General features: G+C 36.7%; 1 protein-coding gene across 7 annotated transcripts in view; it reads right to left on the bottom strand.

Annotated features, from left to right (window-relative positions):
- MAST2 (microtubule associated serine/threonine kinase 2) overlaps positions 1-13,063 on the bottom strand; it is a 134,716-nt gene that overhangs the window by 120,063 nt on the left and 1,590 nt on the right. The gene's annotated exons all lie outside the window — the stretch shown is intronic.

The following is a 13,063-nucleotide window of genomic DNA, read 5'->3' as shown; positions in this document are numbered from 1 at the left end:
CCTCATAGAAATAGATAAGAAATGCATTAACACAAAACTATTTTAGTAATTTAAGTGCAGCTATTATATCAACCAATACTAATGAAAAATGTTGTGATTCTTAAATTCTGCTTTACTGTCATGCAAAAGAGAATTATACAGTACATAAGGCATCCATGAAAAGTATTAGAAATTTCAAATGGTGTTATATACCAATTAGGCTATTAACTAGTACGTAATATTGGAACCTCATTATACTCAATTTTAAACCTCTTATACTGGTTCTCTATTTTTCTAAGCACTTAAAATGTGTTGCTTTTGACCCTTAGATTGCTTGGAATTTTAATTGTTTTATTAGATTTTAGCTGATTATAAGTTAGACTTGTCTTATCCCAAACTGCAGGAAGTCCAGATGGATATCATGGTGAAAGGTATCAAAGGCCACTGAAAAATTCCAAAACATTAAGAGTAATACGTTTCATCCCAGGTTCCTATGTAGGTCTTGTGACAGCACAGTTTCTGTGCCTTACCCCGATTTGAATCCTGAGTGAAAAGGGTTAGGAAAATCCCCTTCCTAGAATCAGTTCTGGTGGGAAATGGCAAACTGATGTTCCATGGACCATGGGTGACATTACAGTTGAAAGGCAGCAGGATATAGGATTTAGACTGCTGAAAATTCTCTCCAGATGAAGATGACATTTTTAGATTACCCATAGGCACTCTAGACGTCTGTTTCAGGTAAGTCGATGACAGAAAAATAGTTGTTTATGATCAACTGGGAGTCACAGGACACCGTCATGATATGAACCATTAAGGTAGCCTTTTTGCAGACTCAAACTTCAGCCAAATCTCATCTGTTTACCCACTTTGGAACTTCCCTTTTCCCCCTTATTTATTTATTTACTTACTTATTTAGACTGAAAAAAATCTTCAAATCACAAGTTTGACTTCTACGGGATGGGGCCTTCAATCCATTTAAAAAGAAAGAAACTTATGTGACTATAGTTTTGTAATAATTTTATTTTATCTAATATATAGCATAAGGGTAATTATTCAAAGTCAATGGGGAAGTTACCATAAGGTCGCAAATGGTGATCACAACCATAGAACACTGTGATTGCACAGTGGAACTCACCTAATGATGGCAACTGGGACTGCTGCAACTTCCATCATAAGTTGGCATGGTCATGTGATATCACACTTTAGAACTATGTTGCTAAGTAACAGATTTGCCAGTCCCAATTACCATCTTTAAGCGAGGATTATCTATAAAGCCAGATCTAGGGACAATCTCTTCAACTAAAGATATACCACTGTCTCTTTCCCATAGCTGTCATCATCTCCCTCTCCCAATGTTATGCTGATAATCTATCCAGTATGCTAATTAATTCTTCAGAATTCACAAAATTAAAAGAATTCCAGATAATACTGCAAAATTTCATTTCTGATAACTGTTCAGATTCTACCTATGTGGAATCCTGACTGCAGCAAACCTGAGAAAATATTGCCAAGACAATTCATGTGGACAGCTCTTGTTCTCAGCCCTTTGGCAACCTGTGAATTCACTCACCAGGCATACAATATATTGAGGATATTCTCAAGTGTCAGGATTCATAAAATGAGGCAGAATTTCTAACAATACTCGGTGATTTGAAACAATAACTAAACTCAAGCAATTCATGAAATAATTCAACCATATCCAAAGACCTCATACAACATAGTCCTTCTGATCATGTACCAGCCGTTCTGGTAAAGACCAGCTAAATGTATAAATCACCTGCATGAGTCAGAGCTGAAACTCCCTCAGAAAACCCACAGTTGCAATGGAGGTCATGAACTTCAGGTATTCCCAGAGATCTTGCCCCCTCATAAACTGAAAATAAAAGTACCCCAGCATAAAAGCCAGGGACACCAGGTTTTTCCAATCCAGGTCTGCAATAAAATCCAGGAACCTATGAAGAAAATCTGTCATGCAGCAAGGCAGAAAAACATAAGGAAAATTTGTCCTTGCAACGATCACATACCCGCACTCAAAGCTACTACCTTTAAGTTATCACTAAGATTTATCCCCACTTCTCCCCTAACTAGGAACTGCACTAGTATAGGACCCAGAAGAGTAAATTCTTATAGGATGACATAGATACTCTCTCCCAATATGATTTTGGTAAAATAATTCAGATCCTAGGATTTTCCAGAGCAAAGCTGTAGACAAATGCCATTTATTATGGAAAGGACTGGCACTTATCATCAGAAACCTGAGATGGAAACCTCAAATCAGTCACCAACATCTAGACTGAGGTGATGGAACACAAATGGTAACTAATAACAAATTACTAATCTGGAATAGCTTTGCCATTGTCATCATCATCATCTAAGTTCATAATTCCCAAGGACTCTTGGTCCTTGATACAAAAGAAGCAGTATACAATAAAAATGATATAAATAACAAGTCTATACATTAATAAAAGAATAAATTATTAAAACTAAGATGGACTCTAGGTCTAAATGCCCTCTGGAAAAGTTCTGTTTTAAGCAGTTTCTGGAAGGAAATGAGGCTGGAATCCAGTGAGATGTCCATTGGAAAGCCATTCTAGAGACCTGGCACAGCCATTCCATCCTCAACCTCCCTAAAGTTGGCCATCACTGATAGTTTCTCTTAGAAAGCCTAATTGGCCAGTCAAATTCTGATGAGAGAATGAGACCCTGCAGAAAACTAGGTGACAAGCCATATTAGGGTTTTAAGGGTTAATATAAGCATTTTGCAAGGGAGCGGCCATCAGGCCGATCTCTCCTGCCCACCCTACTCACCAAGGAAGGAGCAGAACCACTGGAACTCAGTGTCCCCAACTCCCTTGGGAAATCCAGAAGGATACCATGGTCAATAATATGAAGGCCAGTGGGAAGTCTAAAAGAATCAGAATAGATGCACATTTCCATCCAGGTCCCAACAAAGCAGTCTACTAATATACCTAATGACATCTCATATCTTTGGCAGAATCCTGACTCTAGAGAGTCCAGATAATCCACTTTTAATCTTCTCCAAAGAGAGAATGTGGGAGTTTGAACAAGACTTATAAATATCTGCCTTTCCTGACATGGTACCATTCAAAGAATATAGCATATATTAATTCAAATTAATTGTAAATAAACATAGTAATTAAAGGAAGTTTAAAACAGTGTACTCAGAAAAAACAGTCAAAAGGATGACAATATAGACAACCATTGCCATTGTACAATATAAAAAATTATTGTGATTTTAGAAAAAATTCAGAAGTCAGTGCACAGAAAGTATGCTATACAATATAAAATGGTCTTTATGACAACAGATACCACTGTTTGGAGACACATTGATAAGTGTCATAGAATTGTTTAAATCCCACTCTATTCAGACAAGTTATCTGAAACCACCAGCTGTTTGCCTTTGCTATTTTCTCTGGAAATCAGTATTACACAGCAGATTTAGCTTTCACTTCAAATGTAATACATAGAGTTGGCAAATCATACATAATACCAAATTCTTTATAACTCCTAGAATTTAACAATCCATTTATTAGGTCAGCTCACCAAGTCTGGATCCTATGTACTTCAAATATTATCTCTAATCTAAAAGTAAAAATGCCTATAGTATCTTCTTCCAAATAATAGCAAATTAACTTAAAACAATTTTAAAACAATTGCTCTATTCATAGAAAGTAAAACTGAATGACAAAGGTTTGGAGAAGCCATTTCCTCATCTGAAATACCTTTTGTTTCCACTTGCCACACAGCTTTCATTTTCTGTGCCAATGCATTAACTCCCAATCTTTTTACAAGTTATTACTGGTTCCTACGTATTAGAAAAGAACACTTAGATACATTCTCTAAAAAACTTGCATGTGTAACTCATATTCTTCTGAAAAATTACCAGCAAAGGTAAACCGCACCAAACTTGATTGCAGGAAATACGACTTCAGCAACAGAGTGGTCAACGTCTGGAATACTCTACCTGACTCTGTGGTTTCTTCCCCAAACTCCAAAAACTTGAACCTTAGGCTGTCTACTATTGACCTCACCCTTCCCTAAGAGGTCTGTAGGGGGCGTGCATAAGCTCACCAACGTGACTACCATTCCTGTTCTATTGTTTCTTTTATTTTTCTTATATGTACCTATTTCATATATTTGTAACTATGTATATACTTATACCTGTTATCTTATAATCGCTTGACAAAATAAAATAAATAAATAAATTGCAATCTTAAATGTGGTAGAAGAATAAAAATATTAAAGACATGGCATTAACCTTATTGACCATATTATTTAATTTAAATTAGACTAAACTGAAATGTCCTGATATTATTCTTATATTATTCTGCTAACCCTGCTTCGTGAAGTTCACCCACACATAGTACCTCTTCCAGTGTTAATTTTTATGGTCTGCATCATAGTTGTGTAACTTCTAGACAAAGGGGTCTAAAGGACATATATACTTTTAATAAGTACATGGATGACACATTATCAAAAATATATTCATAGATCCACACATGGACCCTGATACATACATACAGAGACAGACACATTTACACCAACATATGTATGCAGCAGAGTACAAGAAGAGACACAACAAGGGGAGGTGATGTAGCAAAGAGACAAACTGAGTTACACAAGGATAGGGCAACAATGTGAGGCATATAGGACTTTAAAAGCAATTTTGTTCACACTCTTTACATTCTTGGCTTATCATTCATTCAGTGACCATTTGAAGTTACAACAGTGCTGCCACTCTAGCTGACCTTCACCTTTTTCCTGCTCTTGCTGATGAGGCATGCCTGGTCTGGCCGTTTGTAAGGCAACTGTAGCTACACAAGACTTTCTACCCTTGTTTGTGCACAGCAATTTCCTCACAAAATCTGGGGGAGATGGTCCCAGGTAGCCAGCAATTGCGTCATGAAGGACCACACTGGATATACCTTGTCAATAATGGGAATAAGGAGGTGGCAAAAAAATCAGCTAGAGGGGTGGAATGCAGTATGGCAGGGGTCAGAGAGTGCAGGGTGGGGAAAGCTACTGGGACTGGAGCAGTCCTATTCTACAGCACAAAAATTACAAACACACAGGCAAGTCTTTTCGCTTTACTAAGAAGATTTTCACACAGAACTCTAATGGCAAAAAGTTTGAACAAATTAGAAGACAACTAAGAAGTTGAGGAACCTGATGGTGAGGTAAATGGGGAACCACATGGCTCCCCTTGTATAGGGGTAGTGTATCCCCGATTTATTCCTTTGATGAGGCAATTCCTTTCTGGCCAGTAGTCTTGCTGATTACTTTGGATTAGCTCTCCTACGCTCACTCCGGATCCTTGCATTGGAGGGAGGTGTTAGCTCTGCCTTTTTGTCTTCTGCGACCAGCGATAGTTACCTCTTCTATTTATGAGACAAAACTTTCAGCTGAATACCCTTAAGCTGCTGATGACTCTTTGTCCTCCAAGTCTGAGCTGGCCATGACACTATCGTCCTCCTTAAGGCCCTTCTCTTCTGTAGATTAAGGCCTTGGCTTCTCTGGGTACTATTAATGAAACAGGTATGTGAGGCAGGGAACATGAACATCTTTGACATCTTCCCAAGAATGCTTCTTTGGTCCATAAAACTTCCAGTCCATCAGATATCGGAGTCCCCAATGGAACCAGGAGTCGTGAATGCAGTCTACTTCATATTCAGGTTCCCTTCAATTACAATTGGCGGAGGCCAGCGTGGAAGAGCAATGAGGGTTGCAAGGAATGATAAAAAGATAAAATACAGGATGAACACAGAAACTAGAAGGTAACTTTAGTCATAAAGAAATTGGGTTGATGAGAGCTTCCACTGATCCAATTTCTTTTGACGGGTGATGGATAAAAAAAATGCTAAGTTCCCCAGGGCTATCAGTGGGTCTGCCTGGCAATGACAATCAGCAAAGTGTTTATAATCATCCTTGGTCTTCTGTAAATGAGCTTGGAGAACTCAATAAATTGTTGTAGTTCCTATAAGGGCTGATCTGAAGCTGGAACAGAGGAAGCTGGTGAGGTCAGTGGAAAAAACTGGGGGTGGGAGTCTTGGTTAGCCATGAATGGCGTCATTTGGCTGAAGGCATGTTGTGATTATAAGCAAACTCAGCTTGTGCTAAGAGGTCCACCCAGTTGCCTTGCTGGTAGTTAATAAAATATCTGAGATATTATTCCAGAATCCCATTTTCTAGTTCCATTTACTACAGTATCTAACTCCAAGTAATGAATGGAAGATAAGTGAATCTGGATCCCTAGACTTTGGTAAAGCTCTTCTCAAAACCTAGCAGTGAATTGTGGGCCACAGTCTGAAGCTAAGCCAAGCTAAACCATGTAAATGGTAGATTTAAAACTAGCTGAGCAGTTTTGGGCTGTGGGCAGAATCAGGAGACTATGAAGTGAGCTGTCTTAGTTAAAGCTTCCACCACTACAATGATATTCTCTTTTTTACTTTGGTAGATGTGTCATAAAATCCAACGATATGGTGGCCAATGGACATGTTGAGCCACTGCCACACTCCTTACCACCTGGGACTTATATATTAGACTCCTTTATGTCAGAAAAAACATAAGTCCGTAATAATGTTTATTTCTAAAATATTTTAATCTACCCAATAATTAGATTTCTCTAGATTTCCTAAGAACTCAAGAAAAAAGTATGCTTCCTCAAATTTTTAAATTCTAATACCTACTCATTGCTTCCTAGATGTGATCTTAAGGATGCATTTGAACATTTAAATAAAGTATTATATATATCAGCATAATCTTACACTTTAAACTGAGTTCAATGGGACTCAATATGTCTGATGTGTTCTATATTGTCAGCCCTTCAAGGTAGACAATAGGATTCCAAGAACATTCTTTATTGTTGCAGGCTAGAATAACACAAAACTCTCTTAGAACTTCAGTCTATTTCAGCTTATACCAAACAAAAATAAGGCAAGATATTTTGTGCTGCTTTTCACTTTTCTTTTTCTGAAGAATAATCTTTACTCAAACTCCTTCCTTAGCAGTTTGATCACTCCTTACCCATTCCCAAGACCAGCGCTACAGTCTTTTGTCTTCCCAAATCTGAAAGTGGGGTCAGTGACAAGTCCTTCCTCTCTTGAAGATAGGCTCAGCAGCTTGTAAAGATCAATAGATGCAGACTTAGATCTTAGGAGCTAGAAAGTGCTTCTTCCAACAATAGTAACTGAAGTTTCGATTGGCATGAAGCAAAATGTCTCTTTTATCCTGGAGTTCAATGTATGCTAGTTCGGGAAGCAGTTTGTGTATTAGAATTGCAGATAGTATAATCTTCTCTCCCCCTGGAAACTTCCGGTTTGAGTCTCTTCGGCGACAGACCGAAATCCACGATTGTGGGTGGTTTCGATCTGTGCTCACTGCCAGTGCACCCCGAGCCGGCTGGTTTCGGGGCTAAGCCACCCCATAGAGGTGGTGAAGAAGGGGGAGACTACCAGAAGGGTCGAGAGCCGCATCTCTCTTTCCCAGCTGGCCATTACTCCCTTTCACGAAGGCGGTTGCAGCGGTGGTCAGAAATGGCCACCTCAAAGAAGAATTGAACTGGAAAAGAATGTGCAGGAGGAAGATAGGAAAAGAAAGCTTTGGTTGACCTGGTTAAATCGAAAAAGCAACAACGTAAGGTACCCTGGAATTTAAATTTAATAACATTGTTCCCAAAGAAGATTTTGAAGCTGAAAGGAGAGAGAGAAGGGAAAGGATTCGGGTTTTTTTTCTTCCCTTCCTTATACTGACAGCTAAGAGACTTAAGCAAGAAACTGAAAAAAAAATCCACTTTGACATTAATAGGCATCTAAGCTGAAAATAAAAGTCAAAGGGATAATAAAGATTTCTGGATATTTAAAAGTTTTTAAAAGCAGGAAAGGAGAAAAAAAAAAGAATAAAAGGGCAGGATCTGGAAAAATGGAGGAGACTGCCTGGAACTAAGGAATGGAACTGTAACTAAAAGGAACTTACAGTGAAATTTTAACAAGATTCCTCAGAGATACATTTTAACTGAAACTTGGTAACAAAATAATAGAACCCCAGGAAGAGAAAGTGGAAAAAAGAAGCAAGAAGAAACAGCCTTGGATTATTTGGATTACTTGGTGATTTTTGGTTTTTGCATCTAGACGACTAAAATTAACTGGGTGGTTGTTTAAAAGTCTTTAAAATGGTATCACTCTAAGAAGAACTGAAAATTAAACTTTAAAAAATGGAAAGAAGATGCACAAGAAGGGAGAGGTTCTTTTGGCTTCGTATTTCAATTCTTAGAAATGGAGATCTGGAACTATGAGAAATAACAAGAAACGCTTGCAGAACAAGAAGATTGGGACAAAGAAGAAGCCATCTGTAATGATCAAATAATTTTAAGGGGGGGGGAGAAAAGGGGGGAAAGAGAGTGAAAGGTTTAAGACTAGAAAAAACAACCAAAAAGAAGAACAATTTGAAAGATAAGCATAATATTAGAAAGCAACAGAAGAGGGGATTACAGATGAGAGAGTTTGAAGTAGAGAGACGAGGGGGTAAAAAGGGGAGGGAGAAGAAGAGGGGGGAAGAAGGCAAGGAAAAGAAGTTGTAAAAGACAGAAACAAGAAATGGAGAAACAGGGAAAAGATATAAGGATTATAACCATAAGCTTGTTTAGAGATAATGGGTGAAAATTTAATTGCAAAAGGGATTCTGCAAAGGTACATAAGATAGCATTGTTATATTACAAACGGAAATAATTTTAGAAAATATGATTAAAATGATGGATAAAATATTTACTGTAATGTAGTGGAATGTTTGTTAATGAATAAATGAATTAAAGTGATTGAGAGAATTAAATGGGAACATTTTAATTATTTGTAATGATTTATAAAAATATAAGTGAGAAATATGGGAAAAAAAGAATTAACTATGAAAAGTTTATAAGTGTTCCCAAGGAAGTATGATATTTAATTGAAAAGAAATGTTAAAGATGTTAAGATTTTAATGAATATTAATGATAGAATTGAATTGGAATGGAATGTTTGTTTTATTTAGATATATATATAATTTTTTTAAAGAATATAGTGTGTATTTTAAGAATGTACTAAGCAGAATTCGATTGGAAGTTATGTATTATATTGAATGCTATAATCTTAAAGGTATACATTGAAGCTTAAATAAGAGTTTGAATGGATAAAATTAAAAAATATAAAGGTGTCATACTCCAATTGGTAACTACAGGGAAAAAATGTTTAATAAGAAAAGATAATATGAAATTGAAACAGGACAGACAAAAATATAAATATAATGATTTGAATTTAGATAAGATAATTAAAATAAAGTTGAGAAATTTAAAAGAGGGGGAAAAACTATGTAGAAAATATAAAACGGTAATAAGATATGGAATAGAATATAAAAATGAGCATGAAATTGAGTTTTGTGTCTGTATGAAGAAGTGATAACCTGGGACCATGCTATTTTCAAAAAAAGATGTTTTATTTGTATTTTGTTTTTGTGAAAACCCAAATAAAATTTTCAAAAAAAAAAATCTTCTTTCCCTAACACAATCTCTGATTAAGAATAGCCCTTCCATTGAATCAGATACAATATTCTAATGGTCCTTTCCTGCATGGAATCAGGCAGGTATAGCCAAAATTATAGGCCATTGAGCTAATGTATAATAGGCGTGGGGACAATAACTTTTGAATCTCATGGTCTTGGACAGACAAAAGAAAAGCAGAAACCTAATGAAATCCCCCCACCAAATCCCTCATCACAACCTTGTTGCCTGATTGTCTGTGCATATATGCTACATGTTGTATGCAGTTTGGGCCAAATCTAACCATTCCTTTAAAAGAAGTTGTGCAGTCTGTCTCTAAGAAAAGAAAAATTTTGTAATTATCATCCTACAGTGTAATTAATATTGATAGAATATTTTTTTTTTCTCTATTTTCAACCCTCCAAATTATCTAAATAATAGAATGTCAATAATTTTCTGTTAATATTGTATAAACATCACTGTATCTTATTGAAGAATGAAGAAAGGGAGGGAGGGAGGGAGGAAGGAAGGAGGCAAAGATTTAGAACTTTATGGAAACCAGCAATGGGGTGCTCAAATAAAGCAGGATTGATGTATTCCATTTTAAAGCAACTGAAAGAACTTTTCTTACCATCTGAAATACAGTGAAATCTTATTTTAATGGACTGAATGTGGAGAAAGGTTATCTGTCATTCCCAAAATCTGTTTAATATGAAAATAAGCCATTGCAGTGATTTATGTCTATTGCAAAATGACATTATTATAGGGAATAGTGGAGACAGATGCTGTGGAGAAGCAATGGGGTGGGGGACAAGCCTATGGAGGAATGCAATGTTGTAACCATTTCTGCAAGAAGCAATAAATAAGTGCCCTTTTGATACAAGACATACTAAAGTAAATACTGTTCAAATAATGTGCTATATTTTTCATCTACCTATTCAATTGCAGATAATGAGAATATGTCAAATGAATATCCCGGAATTTTTTAAAAAGTAACTTCCAAAATCTGGATGTAAATTGAGATTAAAAAATCATGATTGATTTATCTCCTATGCCAAAAAGGCAGTCTAAAAAAGTTGTTTGTCTCCTGAGCAGGTGGTAATGTTTCAAATTCCTTCCACCCTTCCAAAGCCAGATCTACATTATTTCCCAAATACACAACCATGGTTGCATACAATATTCATAAAAATGAATTTGTGATGTACATAAATACATATATACATGTTTGAAGAATCTGTCTCTACTAGCACTATATACTACAATCTTCATTAAAAATCCCTGACATTTAAAGTTTGTGTTGATTTTCTGTATTACTGCTGAATTACCTTAAATTGTTTAAAAGTTATTCTTAATATGTTATTACATCTTAATTTATTAAAATTCTGACTTATTTAGGAAAGTTAAAATTGGGAAATTTTCCTGAGGTGTTTTCTTCAGAAATTTCATAAATATAAGGGTTTTTTTGAACATTTACATGTATAAATTTTATTTGTGTCATCATATTGAGACAATAGCAGAGCAGCAATTTGAAACAAGCTGAGCTATTATAAAAGTACCTGTTCAAATTTTGAAATTTATATCAAGATATGCATAAGGTTATCAACTTCTGTTCTATCCTCATCCTCCAAGTGGGGGGGGGGAATTGCTCACATTGGGGAATGGAATACTATTTAGCAAATGTTTCAAAGGAAGAATGCAATATTCAAAATGATTACCTGATTGGAAGTGAAAACTGCTGGTAGGCTTAAACCCAATCCTTTTAATTACCTAAGCTTAATTACTTGTACCACATTTAGTTTTAAATCCAATTTTAAAAAAATATTCCCAGCAAGAATTTTTTCAGATGGAACTCTTTCCATCAGGGTCATCTCTGCATACATCTCCCATTCACAGGTCATCTTATATTTGTGTAATCAGCTTCATCCACAACCTATTATCTCCCACGAGAGTTGCAACTAGATGGACCTAAGCACCCCAGTAAATATATACATAAATTTATCATCTTCTCCCAAAAATAAGCAAGCATTTTTCAAGCATTTTGAGAACAATCCTTCAAAGATTGTTAGAAGAAATTAAAAGGAATTAATTTCTACAAAATCTTGTTTATTTATTTTTAGTAGAATGAGCAAATGTTTGATGTAATTAAGCAGTTTAATTAAGTATCATGGTCTGTATTTTAAAGTTCATGGATAACTTTTGATAGCTGATTCAAATTTGTGCAGGTAGAAAATATTTGTTATGGCGGAAGAATCATCACTGGCACTAAGTCCATCTGGATATTTATGTGGGATAGGTTTTTAGATTATCTTCACACATTACAATACGTAGTCACCGAATTGGTACCATGTTTCACACAAAATAAGGCCGGGCCTTTTTTTTTTTTTGAGCCCCCCAAAAATGGCTAGGCCATCTTTTCGGGGGTGACTTAATTTCCTCCCCCACCTAGAGCGGCCCATATGCATGTACCTCTCCACGAGGCCATTTCTATCGGCCGGCGAAAGCTCCCCGAAGGCAGAGTCCCCATGTAAGAAGCGGCCGGTAGAAGCGGCCTCACGGTGAGGGGAGTGTGTGTGTGCGCTTGCCCCGAGGCTGCTTCTACCGGCTGATCAAAGTGGCTGGTGACTGCCCTTGGGGAGCTTCCATCGCCCAAAAGACACTGCCTAATGGCAAGGGGACACGGGCAGCCACACCTCGCCCCGAAGCGGCTGGGGACTCTGCCTTCAGGGAGCTTCTATCAGCTGATGTTCTATCGGTAGATCGGGGTATTCTAGCCTAGGCTACCTGCAGGGCACTCCTAAAGGCAAGTTTTCTCCCCAACCCCCTGCCCTTCCCCCCATTTCTCTTTACCTCGTGTAGTTCTAACGAATGATTTGAAAAATGGCGGGGAAACGCATGCATTAAATAGGCCTAAATTTTGGGGGTGCGGCTTAATTTCACCTCATGCCTAGAAATCATGCTGGGCCTTCCTATTGGTGGAGGCCGTAATGGTGGAGAAACACGGTAGTAACACAGCTTGAATCCCACCCCTGATACATACATTTTTTATTTGATTCATCTCTTCAAACCTTGCAGATCAGCATAAGCATTATGGCATTAAAGTCTTTTTCTGTAATACAGGTAGTTAAAACAATACCACAATTAACTCCAAAATTTATCTCACTAAGCAAGACAGTTATTTTTATGACTTTTCTTGCCAGAGTTGTTAAGAAATCACTACAGTTAAGTTAGGAACATGGTTGTTAAATGATTCGGGCTTCCCCATTAGATCTGCTTGTCAAAAGATTGCAAAAGGTGATCACATAACCCGGAACATTGAAAGCAAATATAATACAAGTCATTTGCCAAGCATCTGAATTTTTATCATGGGAATACTGCATCATAAATGTAAAAAACTGTCATAAGTCACTATTTTCAGTGCAACTGTAACTCTGAATGGTCCATAAATGAATGTTAGTAAGTTGAAGACTACCTGTATGTGAAATAGTGTTCACTGACTTAAAATATGACTAGTCCTCAGTCAATGCAATCTTACAGAGAAAGATGGACTATGCCATGATT

The sequence above is a fragment of the Pseudonaja textilis genome, chromosome 3 (assembly GCF_049901715.1).
Source record: "Pseudonaja textilis isolate UNSWEBS1 chromosome 3, rPseTex1.2, whole genome shotgun sequence".
NCBI classification, from domain to species: domain Eukaryota; kingdom Metazoa; phylum Chordata; class Lepidosauria; order Squamata; family Elapidae; genus Pseudonaja; species Pseudonaja textilis.
This window is presented reverse-complemented; position numbering and strand designations above follow the sequence as displayed.